Raw genomic sequence first — 15,973 nt, 5'->3', positions numbered from 1 at the left:
GCATGCACTGCATATGTGCCAATAAAAATTAAAACAATAAAGTAACACAAATGGAGAGTCGGGAGAATATATACTCTATATTCAGGCTTAATGGTAATAAATTTGGGGAAACGATGTCATCTGTCACTCTCTCTCTCTCTCTCTCTCTCTCTCTCTCTCAAATGCATCCTTCGGTAATTACTTGACTTAGCCACAAATGTGTGTATTCTCTTCTCTGAAGTCTGACCATTTTTAATCAACCTGTTTTGGGTAAGAAAGTGGAGGTAATGTAATATTCACATGTGCATTACTTTATAGACCATTTTACTTATATTCAGTGATGGGTCCCAAAGAAATCAACAGAAGAGTTTGTAAAGATAGGAAGGGGTGTATACAAAGAGTGGAAGATGAGAGATAATCACTGTTTTCACTTACTGGGAAGGCAGTGACTAGGGATACAAGTCCTAATTACATTAGCTTTGCTGGAATGTGGGCAAACTGCTTATCCATTCGAGTTATAAATACACTTTCAGGAAATGGTCTCTTAAATAGATTATAATGGCAAGGTATTAAATGTTAGGGGACCAAAGGGCCTTGACATGAATTTGGGACCATGAGAGCCCCACTTTGTGTTCTGCAGATGGGTGTAAGATCAAGAGACTGAGATTTAACTGGAACACATAACCAACCAAGAATGGTCTTGCCATCCGATACAGTTGGCATTCAAGAAGTTTCCTTTAAGATTTAGATTTTAAAGAGGAAACAGAAGAGAAAGATGAAAATTATCAATTCATTTATTCGATTAGTCATTTAACAAATATTTCTGGATTTCTATGTTGAATTCTGCTAGGAATTAAATTCTCCTTATTTGGTCCTGGGGGGCTGAACACAAGGAACACTGAGCTTCATCCTTAAGACTTTTGAAGAATTATTTTTATTTTGAGAAAAGTTCTGGCTAAGTTGCAGAAGCAGGCTTTAAACATTTTTGCAGGCAGGCCACTGAACCACTGAGCTAAATCCCTGGACCAAAAATTCCTTTTTTGTTTTGAGACAGGGTTTCACTATGTAGTTCAGTCTGACCTGGACTCATCGTGTAGCCCAGGCTGGTCTCAAACTCACAGCGATCCTCCTGCCTCAGCCTCCCAAGTGCTGGGATTACAGGCGTGCACCACCACGCCTGGCCAGAAGCAGGCTTTGAAGTTACGTTTCTCTTTCAGTCTCCTGAGTAGCTGGAATTACAATCTAAAGTGGATTTATTTTTTAATATTTTAATTTTTAGAGATTACAGGCAGCTGAAAGAAATAATAATCATCCTGCTTACCCTTCATGCAATTAGTCACACTAGTAGCATCATAAATAATTGCACTATAATCCTGCAACAAGGAAGTAGCATTGTTACAAACCCTTCACCTTATTCAAATTCCACTAGTTTACTGCACACATGTTTATGTGTGAGGGCACCTTTGTGTGTGTACATGTGTGTATTTAGCTCAAAGCAATATTGTCACACATTTAGTTTTGTGTGAATGCCACCGCAGCCAAGATAGAAAGTGCTTCCACACTGAAGATGACTTGGGATGTCTTTGTATATGCACAGCCACCTGTTCCAACACTTGATAACCTCTGCTCTGTTTTCCATTTTTATAATTTTCTAATTTCAAGAATGTCACAGAACTGTATATAGTCTTTTGAAATTGTTTTTTTCACTCATTTACAACTCAACAAATATCTATCAAACTAATTGCCTGTATCAATAGCTTAATTATTTTTATTGATGAGTGCTAACCCTTTGCTAAGTAATATACATTGCATGAGTTTGCTTATCCATTTGTCAACTAAAAAACTTCTGAATAGTTTCCAGTTTGGAATATTACAAATAAAGCTTCCATGAACATTTCTGTATAAAATTTTATGTGAACATAAATTTTCATTTTTCTGGGATAAATGCCTGAGAGTATAATTGCTAGGCCATGTGTAAGTGCAAGTTTAGTTATGAAAGAAACTGCCAATGATTGTATTATTTTGTGTTCCAACCACAGTGTGTGATTCATTTTTTCTGCATTCTTACTGGCATTTGTGCTTTTGTTCTCTTTTTAAAATTTTATTCTAAGCACTCTCAATAATTTTAATGTCTATTTCTCTAATGGCTAAAGATTTTGAACATCTATTATATGTCTATATATCTTCTATTATACTGTTTAGTGAGATATTTGTTCTTAGTTTTTATTCATTTTCAAAATTTTATATTTAGCTGGTAGAGTTCTTTATGTATTTCACCGATAAGTCCTTTATCAGATAAGTGACTTATAAATAGTTTCTGTCAGACTATGGGTTATCTTTACTTCTTTGTTTGTTGAGTGAAAAAAATTTTAACATTTTTATGAGATTAGTGATTTGTTTAGGACAAAATTTGCATGTCAAGTGTAGGAACTCTATCCTTAGCTCCAAAGCATTTTCCCTGGTATCTTTTTCTAAATGTTGTATGATTTTACAGCTACTGACTCCTTCAGAGCTAATTTTCTGTAAGTGGTAAAATTTAGGTTGATATTTTTCTGTACTGATGCAACTTTAGTAATTATAGTACCACTTATTGCAATGATTGTCTTTCTCTATTGGGTTCCTTTTACATTTTTGTCAGAAATCAGTTATTGCCTATTTCAATGTTCTCCATTCTGTTCCATTGATCTCCCTGTTTGAAGTTGCACCAGTACCAAATTGTCATACTATTTTTGGCTCTAAAGTAGTTCTTAATATTGGGCTAATTATTCCATCTTTATTTTTCTTTATCAAGATGTTTCAACTATTCAAGAGATTGTGATTTTTCATATAATTTTTTCTTATTATTGTAGAAGCTGGCATTTATTTACCATCAATCTTATCTTCAGTTTGCTTAAAGCCTGAGAAAGAACAGCTTAAAACTACTCAGTGGCTGTTCCCCTCACTCAGAAATCTGAGTGGTAGGAGCTACAGACCAATGGGTGCTGAGTACTCCTTTAGTTGGGAATTGTTGACCAGGCACAGGGGGCTCCAGTCTCCTTTTAGACCAGCCTTTTAGACCTCAGATTGAATAGCAGTGAACTCAGCAGTTGGAGCAGTCCATTTAATCTGAAATACTTTAGAGGCCACAGTTTTTTCCAGCAGCCCCTTGCTGTTCTTTTCAGCTTCCTCAGAATCTCTGCAGAGTTGAGATCAAGCATGACCTTCCACGAGTGTTTACAGGAGATGGTGCCACATCGTGCAGAATTTCCAAAGCCAGTATCCACCACTTCAGTGAGCCCCCTGTTACACAGGATGCCAGTGTCCCTGTATTGCCCAGAAGAATCTGATTTGTCCTTTTTCAGTGCATTTTCTGTGTCAGAGCAGTTTAAGTTAGCATACCTGTGTGAGAGACTGGTGGTCAGTCCTGGGATCAGTAACATTTAGAACGCTTGGCTGCTAGAAAGCTGCCTGCTGTGGTTGGTGAAGTTTCCTGGAGGGAAGCGACCAGTGCTGAGAGGCTCCAGTGCAGCAGCCGACTTCAGCCAAGACCCTGGCAGGACAGGACACCGACTTCAGAGGGTTTTCAGTGACAGGCGTCAGAATGAGCAGCCAAGGGAAGCTTTTCCCAGGTCTACTTTCAGATTTCTGAAGTAGACACCACCTCGTATCTGCCATTTGAAAATCAAAATTGCTGCTACCTAAGGACTTCTTCATGAAAAAAAATCTGGGTACAAACTTGTTCGTCTGCACGACATCAAGGATTCTGGATATTGTGTTTCTTCTTACTTGGGAATGGCCCAGCACAATCCCCGATGGACCCCTCCCTGGTAGGAGGAAAGCCCATGTACATTTTAGAATATGTTTTCCCATGTCTAATAACAAAAGCATAAACAAAAAAGTTTGTTGGAGTTTTTTATATAATTGCAACAATTCTGTGTATCAGTTTTAGGAGAATTGACATCTTCATTATGTTGAGTTATTTAGTACATGAGTATCATGTCTCTCGATTTATTTAGATTTTAAAATTTTCTTTCATTAGCATTTTGTAATTTTGTATATTTAAATTCTGCTCATTTGGAAAAAATGTATGTGGTATTGCACTTTAAATCTCTTTGTTTTTCACATATAAATATGCAACTGAGTTTTTTGAACTAATTATCTTGAGACTTTGTTAAATTAATTTGTTAGTTCTAGGAATTTTTTATTGTTTATTATAGCTTCTTTGAGATTTTCTGTGTGTACAATGATATAGACAGCTTTATTTCTTCCTCTCTGAGATTTTTACTTTATTTCTTTACCTTGATTTATTTCAACAACTGTAAAAACCAGTATTATGTTCAACAACAGTATGAAACTACATATTATTACCTTGTTCTGAACTTATGAAGAAAGCATGTCATCTACTTGATTTCACTATTTTTAAATGTATTAAAGCTGGCCTTTAACCTGGATATGGCCTGTCATGGTGAATATTGCATATGGACTAAAAAAAGGATATAATTTACAATTGAGTGTTTATGTTAATTAGGTTCTTCAGTTGACTATAGTGTTTCTATGTCTTTGTTGATTTTCTGCTTTGAAATGTTATCAGTTGCTGAGTGAAGAGTTAAAATTCCCAACTATAGTCATAGATTTATCTATTTCTCCTATTCTATCACTTTTTCTCATATATTTTTAATTATTTTGGACACAAACATTTATATTCACATGTCCTTTTGGTAGAATATTCCTTTTATCACAATGTACTCTCCTTTTTTTCTAACAAGTTTCTCTACTACAAAGTTAGCTTATCTGACAATAACATAGACAATACCTTTTTGATTTTTTTATAAAAAAGGGTTTACATTGTACTTCTTTCTGCATTTTTTACTTACACTTTACATTATCATTGAATTTGCTGTATTTTCAAGTGCATATTGTTAGACAGTTTTTAAACAAGTTTACCGATCTTTGCCTTTTATTGTTTTATTAGTGTTGTTGTTGTTATAAAAATATTATTATTATTACTATTATTATTATTATTATTATTATTATGGTACTGGGGGTTGAACTCAGGATTTTGTTTGTGAGGTAGGTGGCAGAACTACTGAGCTAAATCTCCAGCTGTGTTATTTAGCTGTTTTATTTAGACCATTTACTTTTAATATAATTACTGATACTTCATGCTTTAAGCCTTTCATTTCATTATTTATTTTATGATTCTTTTCTTTATTTCTTCTCCCCCTATTTATATTTATTATTTTTTCTCTCATTGAGTTTATTGGTACATTTTAGGTATACAATACAGTTACATTCATTATTGGGATCTTGTACCTTTACATGACAGGTCTTGGTTTTTCCCCTTGTCCCTGCCCTCCCTTCACCTCCTCCTCCTCTCCCCATTTACAAACATTTTATTTCAATTTTTTCATTTTCTCATTTTTTTTCTTTTCCCTTATTACATTTCCCCTACCCTTCCTTATTATTTTGAAAATACTTAAATTTTTTTTCATCATTCTGTGTGGATTTATTTATAAATCACCACTATTATTTGCTGGAAAAGAAAATGGAATTAAAATAGATTTACTAACAAAGTGTTTATCTAAAAATATATGAAATAAAACTGGTAACATACCATCATTAATATGTATATGACTTATTTGATGAAAATAGTATGGTAAGTATAAAGTAATGAATGTAATAACAGGAAGATGTTTCCAATAAATGAATACATGTGTTGCCCTTCTAGTAGTCATTTTTCAGTTCATTTGGAAAAACTGACAAGACAAAGAAATGGTAATATGAAAAAAGCATTAGATAAAAATGATGAGTGTGAATCAGTATATAATAAATTTGACTTTTTCATAGTGCATCTTTAGAATGAGAAAAATCTATTGAATAGCCTATATTTTCAGACTACTTTCACATAAACAGACTTTTTAAATCAAGAGGAAATAGATCATTTGAAAAGAAAAGATCATTTGATGCCTAGAAATGCTGTAATTTCTCACTTTATGAAGAAATAGGGTTTTTTTAAATTCCTAAACTAAAGTTTAATAAAATGTGAAGTAAAACAAATATGAGTAACAGAGTATATGGTCTTTTATTTCTTGGATGTGATAGAGGGTTAACTACAAGACAAACTTTATACATCTTATTTACTCTGTGCAAAGCAACAGACACATCATGAAAATAAAGGACAATTTACAGTTAGCCACTGGTTCCACTCTAAGTCCTGGGAACATGCTAGCCAATATCCTTATGCCTGAATATGTTTTAGAAAATTTTAACTGATCATGATGAATTTAGCAAAAGGAAATTTTCAATGGTGATAATTGCTGTAAATGTAGAACAGGAGACTGTAATAGAGTTGAATCCTGGTGGGTAGTTGGTCAGGAAGGCCCTCAGGCAGTTCCATGCGAAATCTAACCTTCACGACTCAGAGATAGAGAGGTCTGAATTATGATAGAAAGGAAAATGAACAGGCTGTCTGAGAAGCATCTGTCCCCAAACTTAACAGATTGTTCCTATGTGTTAATGAAGTCTCCAAGCTACCAGATTGCCTCTCATTTTTAGCTTAAATTATAAATGAATCCTCATGGAAAACTACAAAAATTTATTTTTATGTATTTAAAAAATGTACTAGTACATGTTTGCAGTACATAATGATTGCATTCATTGTGAGGAATTGGTACGTGTATATAATACAGCTCAATTATTTTTTTCCTTCTACTCCACCCCCCTTTTTGCCAGCATCAAATTAATTTATCTTACAAGCCCTTATAAAGTTAATTATTATCCATACAAATTAGCAACCAGATTAATAGGCCAAAAAATCATATAAAACACATACAATTTATATTAAATGAGATACAATTTTATATACATTGCCTATGGTGGATTACAATACATTTTTCTCTCTTTTTTCCTATTATTTTTATTTTATTTTATATTGTACTTTATGTATGCATTGAGTACTTCATATGAGAAAACTGTTAGGTTTTCTTATATGCCCACTCTCTCAATTCATGGCAATATATTTTTAATCTATTCCTTGGGGCACTGGTGTTCAATCTCTCCCATAATTCATGCTTATATGTTTTTTATCATAAAGAATTTATTTTATTCATCAAAGAAATGTGAATTTTTAAATCCCATAAGTTCAGTGAGCATTTACTCCCATAATCCACCAGTTTGTCATCTGTGCTCTAGATCATTAACTTTTTTTCTACCATTCTCATAAAGTCTATATTGCTTCATTGAAGAAGTGGGAATTCTAAAATTCCAGAGCTCCAGTGATTATTTACTGCCTGGTGATTTATATCATTTCACTGTATAGGTTTTATAGTTTCACTTGTTATGACTCATGATAAATATTCTTTGTCTGAGCTGTAGCTCTAGGATAACCATCACGTTGGGAATCCAAAAAACAAATAAATCACCTCTCATAGTTTTTAATGGCTATAGGGAGCTCATTACGTCTGCTTTATTGAAACAATGTAACTAGATAAGAGCTTCAAATATAATTTTCATCTTTCCTAATTATATTTTGCAGTTTTTAAAAAGTTCATACTTAGTCATTATAATTTTAGGCATTATTTTTATAGAACAAAATCTTGAATTTTTCTTTACTTGTTAATTGATTTGACTATGGCATTAATGATAAAGAAGTAAACAGCAATTAAAATACACCCTAAAACTTTTCCAAATTAAAGCTCACAAGTATGTGTAAAACACAATTGGAGTACTCAGAAAATGGAAGGGCAAAAAACAATTATATTTTCTTATTTACTAAAGCATACATGTTTAATGATTACAAGGAAACGGCCAAGACATTTTATGAACTTTAATCAGTGTTCAGGATTCTCATTTGAGATTTTTGTATGCATATAGGTATATTACAATAATACAAGAATTTTACTCTTTAATCCCTGAATTAATTTTGTCACATTGAGCATGTATTTTCTGAGAAGAATTTCCCCATTATAGTTTAACATTGTATATATTTTGCACAGTAAGAAAGTTATTTTGATAGTAACAATTGTCCTTAGGTAATCTTAGGGCATGTCCTAATAGATTAATACTTCTATCGATTATTATCTTTTATTCACTTTCACAGTTTCTTTTCCTATTTTAATGATATCCTCCACTGTGATGTTCCGCAAATAGTAAGAGAAGAGATACACCAAACAGCAGTTGAGGAAACATCAATTTGGCCATTTTTATTAATGTATGAAGCCCTTGTCTTATGCAAACTTTACAGTTAAAGTTGTCCTTATACAAAAATTGAAAATGTTATAAAGTCTTTAAAAATGTTAAACAGTTATTAAAATAAAAATGCAACTGAACTTTAAAATACTTTCATAAGCTTGATAACATCAATAATATTTAACACTTGTGTATACATTTTTAAAAATTCCCTTCTCTAAGTCTTTTTATCTATTATGGAAAACAAGTACTATTTATATTAAATGCAATACTTTAATGAATTAATTTGTATTTGAATAATATTTTTCATATATTAGTGATATCTCAGAAAGAAATTCATGAATATGTCTAAAAACAGAATGTCATTTTATAAGATAAATATGTAATTACTGGCCATTATTTTAAGCAATGGCAGTATATTTAAACAAAATTCAATTAAGAAGAAAAGGTATCCAAAATCAATCTTTGATTCTTGTTATGAAAGTAGTTTAAATTACTCATAAAGCAGATATTAATTTCCTCTGTATACAATAGTATTGAAATGGATAAATAAAGCAAATTAAGATTGAATAAGTATAAGTCTATTTTTGTTGAAGTAGATGAGCATAACTAATTATTGGTTGATTGAGATTTTGTAAAATGTTCCCATCCATATTATGATAATTAATCAGAATTTTTCTAATAAATAATAAGTAAGGATCCATGTAGGCATTCATTATAAAAATAAAACCAGCAAATCTACATTTACATGATACAAACAATCACCTGAGGTTCAATATATTAGCATGCCCATAGACTCAAATGACTGCAAAGTATAAATCCATAATGGCATAACATACCAGACACTTGAATAATGGTATAGAATTTATCTTTAGAAGTAAATCATTCAAATGTGATACTTTCTGTAGTATAACAAAGATTCATTTTATTTTAAGCTTAGATTTTTTTTCATCCTAAAGAAAATTTGAAGATTAAAAGATGAATGTTCCTTTTAAATTCAGTCTTAGAATCACACAAAATGTTTCCCATTGTTTTGTATGCATCCCTTCTGGACAGCAGAGTTGGAAGTGAATACAATATTCCATTCTTTGTATAAAGGGACAACTTCTCTTCTAGAAAAACAACATGGAAAATGAAGTATTCACATAATAATTTTACTCAAACTGTAAAAAGAGTTTATAGAGATTTTTTCTCAAGAAAAAACAATATGGAAAATGAAGTACTAACAAATAATAATTTTACTCAAACAGTAAAAATAGTTTATAGAGATTTTTTTCTCAAATTCTTCCTGGAACAAGGGGGATATTAAACATGTACATGCCAGTAGGCAAAATGAATGTGCAAAACATTAGGGTAAACAAAGTCATCTTTGCATCCAGGAGAGCTTAAGAAGAATATAGTATTTTCCCCAAAACAGTCAACCACCAAATTAGAGACAGAAATGGAGAATTAAATAATAATAAATAAAACACAAGAATTTTATTCAAGAAATATTTTCCTAGCATGCCCCTCTTAGAACTAAATAGTCATGAAAATAAAGGAAGAAGAAAGTAAAAAGAGCCATGAGTTTTAATATATAAGTGTGCTTGGACTGTGTTTACTTGTTCAAGAAAGTCTGATAGTGTGTATGCGTACGGGCATGACTGTGTGCTCCGTGTGTGTTTGGACTTGTGGATGTGTTTAATATTATAAGACTAAAACTTCTTTCCAAAGATTTATTAATTTTTAAAACTAGAAACCATTGTAGGTATAAACTTTTGTAAGTTGAGCCAATAGCTTTTCCTATTGACAAAGGGGCTTTACAATTCCTGATTATTTCCTTCATAGAGCAACCTGAGGAGAGCCATTGTTCAATGGGTTTATGGCTTTTGAGCATAGATAATTGATCATAAATCTTTAGGTGGCCCAGCTGGCTTTCCATATGACTATGGAGAAGCACCATATGGTCTCCAACACTTACAGGGATGCCTACTACTCACCAGTTAGAGATTGAAAATCTGTCACAGTATTAAGAAACAAGCTGCTCTCAAATCAGTGGAGAATAAATGATAGTCTCAGATAAAGTGAAGAGAATCACTTTCACCAAAACTCTGGTGGTTATTTTTGAGGTTAGTATTTTTAAAATAATATTCATATTTAAGAACCTAATAACAAAAGAGATTTCACATTGAACAAAAGATTCTGTGCCTTGAACAAAAACACCGTGTTTGGCTTGGCTTAGTTTTAACCCCATCGGGAACATTGTTTGAGATTTACTGCCTTTTTTCCTTACTGTCTTCTGTATACGGGCACATTTTCTCAGATTTGGTCCATAGGCTCAGAAATAATGATTTTCATACTGTTTCTGTCTTATATGCTAACATTTCTCTACTACAATGAGACCTTATCTCCTTGCCTAGTTTTAGTTTAAGCAAACTTTTATAGCAGGATGAGTTATTCATAGGCCTAGTGCAGAGAGACAGAGAGAGAGAGAGAAAGAGAGAGAGAGAGAGAGAGAGAGAGAGAGAGAGATTTACCTTACCTATATATTAATGGTTAAAACAGAAGATAGTTCCCTCAGACAGCTAAGCTAACGCTTTTGAAGGAATAACTAGTTTCTAGAAAATGTACAAACATTAGCATGTTTAAGACAGCATGCTGCTTTGCCCCGGCACAAATACTCAAAGCCAAGGCATGACCAGCTAGGGAGAACACAGCTCCCTTTCTGCGCCATGTTCTAGGTATCTAGGACATTAGAAAGCCATGCTCAAATTATCAGCGCTATGTTTCCAGTTCCTGTGTTTGCCTCTTTGGGTTTGTCTTCCTCAGGGTAGAACTCACTAAATGATTAGAGGAATATTATTCTTTTACATTAAGTAAAATAAATTAAAAACTAAAGGTTGCAGTGATGGTGAACCTTTTAGAGAGAGCACCCAAACCGCAACCCAAAACCCAATTTATTACAACATGCCAACATTGCAATTAAACCTGAATACTGAGGTTTCAGTTTAGAGAAAAGCAACTCATGTATTAACATTTTTTTGTCTTAAAAGAAAAACAAATAACATGCATGCTGTAAGATTGCCACGCCTGGCCTAGTGTGACAATGTTTTTTCTCTATTTTTAACCATTACATTTTCTTAAGAGAAACAGACCCACCAATGGATATATCTGAAGATTTATTATGAGGACTGGCTCTTGTTCTTAAGATATCTGAGAAGTTTTGTGTACTGGTGTTTGAGGCCAGAGACTCAAGAAAGAGAGTGTAGAGTTAATTCAGTTTGAGACCGAAGCTCTCACAGCCAGAGAGCTAATAGCTTAAGTCACAGTAGCAGGGACAGTAGAATGAGCCCAGCTTTACTATGGGTTGAGGCAGGAAAAATAGGATGAGCTCTATCCTCTATCTTCTGTTCCACTTAGATGCAGAGGAACATTCATCACACTGAAGAGGGAAATCTACTGAGCCCATCAATTCAATTGCCAATATTGATATAGGAAACAGAAGGCCCAAAGGGTTAGATGTCAAATGTGCTGAGTTCATGGTCTGTCAACATTGAAGAATGAACTCGTGAACCAAAGAAGTAAACTAGGAGGGATTTATTGGAAATAAGGAGAAAGGGAATAGCTGCTGGGTTTCCAGGAAGGATCCTGAATGGATAGTCAGGGGTGATTTATACAGCAAAATCACAAGGTGGGTAAACAGGGGTCAAACTACTATCAACATATAGGATCACAAGTATTGCTGTTTAGCTAATATTGATCCAACAGAGAAATGAGTGACATAGCAAGGGTACGTGGAAAGAACAAAGGGATTTTTGGGAAAGGGAGTATGCACCTATGTGTCTGATGCCTATCTGGATTCACTGGACCAGGGGGTGCTAATTCCAGTAAAATCTGAAATTGCTGTTTAGGGAAGCAAGCAGGCCTGGCTATTGCTTTTCGATCCTGAGGTCTGGTGTTCTTCAGATTTTTCTCCAGCCACAATTCTGAAGTCTTTGTTTTTGTGTGACTTATTTAAGGGCCCCGTCCCTCTCTGACTGTATATTAATTTCTATCTACTTTAGCTTCCTATAATAAAAATATTATCCAAGATAATACCTGGATACATACACCTAGAAACTGTTTTCTTCAGCCATCCTGTGGCCTATCAGAATGGCTCATCAAATTAACCAAGTTGCTTTATTTTCACCACCAACTTTACACAGTTTCTCCTTCAATTCAATGTTCCTTTGAATTGAAATATTTGGTCCAGTTCTTTTTCATGTAACATTAGCATAAGAAAAATAAGCAACAACATACTCTAACACCAATGATTACTGAGCATTGAATAAGTCTAACACAGGAAATAGAAATTCCTTAAAATGAAATTGTTACTCTAAATTAAACATTCCCCAAATTAATTGTTATTATCACAGTCTTATCAAAACTGAAAAAAAGTGAATCAATGCAGCATAATAAAAAGTAGCATATTTAATAAAATTATTTACAAAAGGATTTCCAAAAATGTGCTTTAAAGAAATGAAAAAATTATGATCATTTAACACATATGTCTAAAAATAATTTGAGAGGAAATAGGTGGTTTCTATAATTTCTTCTTCATTGAATTCAAAATAACAAAGCTATATTGCATAGCTTAAATTACATATGGAAAGATTGACTAAGAGCCAAATGGATATAATACTATAAAATTTGAAAATACACGTGTTGAATAGGTAGAGTACTTAATGGATAGTTTATTATAGGAGAAATTTTGAAATACTTTAAAATATTGCATATAGCAAATTTAAAAATTACAATGGGATTATTATAACTTTTCTATATTAAATATTTGGTTGCTTACAATAATTGTAACTTGTTAATTATACCAATAATTGCAACAATTTTATAAAAAACAAAACTTACCACTAAAAATATGATATTGAAAAATCAATATGATAAGAAAAAATATAAGAAAAATCAATGTTAGGTTTAATAAACTAATCAGTGTTAGAAATGACATTTGTAAAAGTGAAAATTTAAACCCTTTAAGGTATTGTTTTTGTAAGTCATCAACTTACAAAATATTATGGCAAGAAAACACTTTCAAATCATCTATACCTGCTCTGACACTGAGGACCCAGAATTAAGACCTCTAAAAAGTAAGAGCTACTGCTCTTGTATTTCCCAAGGTATGGACATGTATCCAGAAGGGAATATGGACAAATTACTTCTCCTGGAGGAGTGTTTCTTGGCGTGCACAGGTGGTCCTAAAGTGGTTTTGCCAAAGAACTGATTGCACCAAGGAGAGTGGAGTGATAAAGTTGATAAAAAATGAAAACAGCTTTCAGATTATAGACTAAATAGTTAGGCAGCGTGTAATTTTATCTCATCTGTGAGGAGCTCAAAATTCCTGGATTATACACTGAAAGAGCTCATGCTTTTTCCATAGCTTCCACCTCCTGCCACCTCACTGGCAGCTAATACTTTATCCCAGTTGTGATCATTATGTATACATAGAGCTTTTCTTATGCACTTGGACCTATTCACCTGGCCAGTGGCTCAAAGGCAGCATGATGAAAGCTCAATCTAACAGCTCATTTTTCTCATTAATTTCTTTACTGCTTGGATCCCATTCTAATTGGCTCTAGTGTCCATGTCCAGTACTTGGAGGCCATTCTTTTCTTCACTCTACACCCTGTCTACACTCAGTCTATTGGGTTCTCACCATTCCACCGGAAATCCATTCTTCACTATTCCGCCTCAGAAACTAGTAGTGTCATTCCTTGGAAGACTAAACACGATTTCCTCTTCTCACACCTTCGTACTTGTTATCCCATTCTTCGTCATGCAGCTGCTATGATATTTCTAAACTATAATGAGGCTTAGGTGACCCTTCATGTCTTAACTTCTTCCATCCCTCCAATTTCATATTTTTTCCTCTGTTACTACTTCACACCCAAGTTTAGACATGGTGATGTTTTTCTCATTATAAAATAAACCAAATCTTTCTTAATTTGACTGTTGTATAGCAATGAATTTGTAAAATAAGAAAATTGTTAGATGGCAAAAATAAAAAGTAAGCTATGTTCCCTTGAATATATGCTCTTGTGCAAGTACAGAAGTGTGCCAAGAATGAGATTATATATGATTCATTATTCTCTGCATATAATCACATCTAAAACTTTAAGTATTCTGTGGTATGTTAATAAAAAGATCTTTGTCTTTGCAAGATTCAGACCATTTGTTGTCTAAACAAGTATGATCCAAATATGTCTATCGTTTTATGAGCTTATTGTCCCAGTTTGAAGATAAATGGATTAGGTAATTTATAGTAAGGAGTAGAGAGCTATTTTAGTTTGTCTTTTTTCTTTAGTTCAGACTGTGAATACCAGAGAAATTTGCCACCCAATGCAGAACCCTGGGCTTTCATCATACCCAGTCCATAGAACTAGAATGGATTAACAAATATATGAGCTTTCGTGATATGTAGTAATTGGACCAAGATATTAAACAGTACATTCAGCATATTTGCTGCTGTGTTTTTGGTTTTCCACTAGACATAAACACAGTTTGATTGAGAGGTTCTCATGAATATATTATTAACCACTTTCAAAAGCAAGTATCATTTTTAGTAAGATAAATGGGTTATTAGAAAGTAGATTAGTAACTTTTAGGAAAAAAAAACTAAGTGTACTATTTCTTTTCTGGTATTTTTCACCTATAATTTTGACAAACCAATTTAAAGTTTTGTTTTAAGAGGAAAAGAAACAAAGTCCTGTGAAACTAACTCGATTGTGGATATGACAGCATAAAAGTACTCTGTCTTCACTTAAAAGAATATAGCAGATTTATAAATACTGATATCAAAACAGAACATTTTAACTCCCTAGTTGGGAGATCTAACTTAGCTAAAAAATAAAAGTCATATGCACTTATTTGACCTTGCACGCAGAACACCAAATATTGCAATATTGTCTGTAATGGAAAAAAATAAATAAATGAAATGCCTAAAGTGAGTGAGCAGTTTTTAAAATTTCAATATTGTCATTAATTATATTAGTCTTATTAATTATATATTCATATATAATCTATTATATAATTAACATACTACATAAACATAGTATAAATTATATCACTAACATTATATACTTATTATATTACTAACATTATTATCTTACTAGGGGAAAGTATTCACAATAGTTTGTTTTAAAAGAATAGATTACTCTGAGCAAGCAGGGAGACTCAAGAAGGCAAAGAAAGACTTGTTTCCGAAATTATTCTTATTCTCATTGTTTGTGCTTTTAAAACATTTATGTTATCATTTATTACCTTTATTTTTTTAAAGTATGTCTTCTGACTATAGGTCAAGTTATGTTATCATTGAAATGAGACATAAAAAGTAGGATGAGATGTTTATGCAGCATTGTATATCATTCATTTATGTGTGTGTGTGTGTGTATACACACACACACACACACACACACACACACACACATATATATGTTAAGTGTGGTCGAATTCATATCGCAATGCTAAATAAATGGCTCTTTTATAAACTGGTTATATGTCTGAGTGCTCACTTTCATAATAGTGGGAAAATATAGGATTATATCAGTTGAAAAAAATGTAAACTATACGAAAACATGTTGTGATCTTTCTTTCCATCTTGTTTGTATCACTGTTCTTTTGGTAATCATAGCACTGTTTTCAAAAATGTGTTTCACTCTCCACATCTCATGATTTTCCAGAACTTGAAGAGACGTAGTATTTATCAGCTCTACAATATGAATAAGTATCAGTTACCTGAAATAGTTTTGAAGGGTGGTTGAATATTTTGAAAGGTGGTTAACAAGGATTGAATCTGTTTATA

The 15,973-nt window shown here is 32.7% G+C and overlaps 1 pseudogene; it reads right to left on the bottom strand.

The window, feature by feature from the left end:
- Nucleotides 1–15,973, bottom strand: part of LOC104858604 — a 58,383-nt pseudogene that overhangs the window by 2,670 nt on the left and 39,740 nt on the right.

Source organism: Fukomys damarensis, unplaced genomic scaffold (genome assembly GCF_012274545.1).
Source record: "Fukomys damarensis isolate Sample0158 unplaced genomic scaffold, DMR_v1.0_HiC HiC_scaffold_38, whole genome shotgun sequence".
NCBI lineage: Eukaryota > Metazoa > Chordata > Mammalia > Rodentia > Bathyergidae > Fukomys > Fukomys damarensis.
This window is presented reverse-complemented; position numbering and strand designations above follow the sequence as displayed.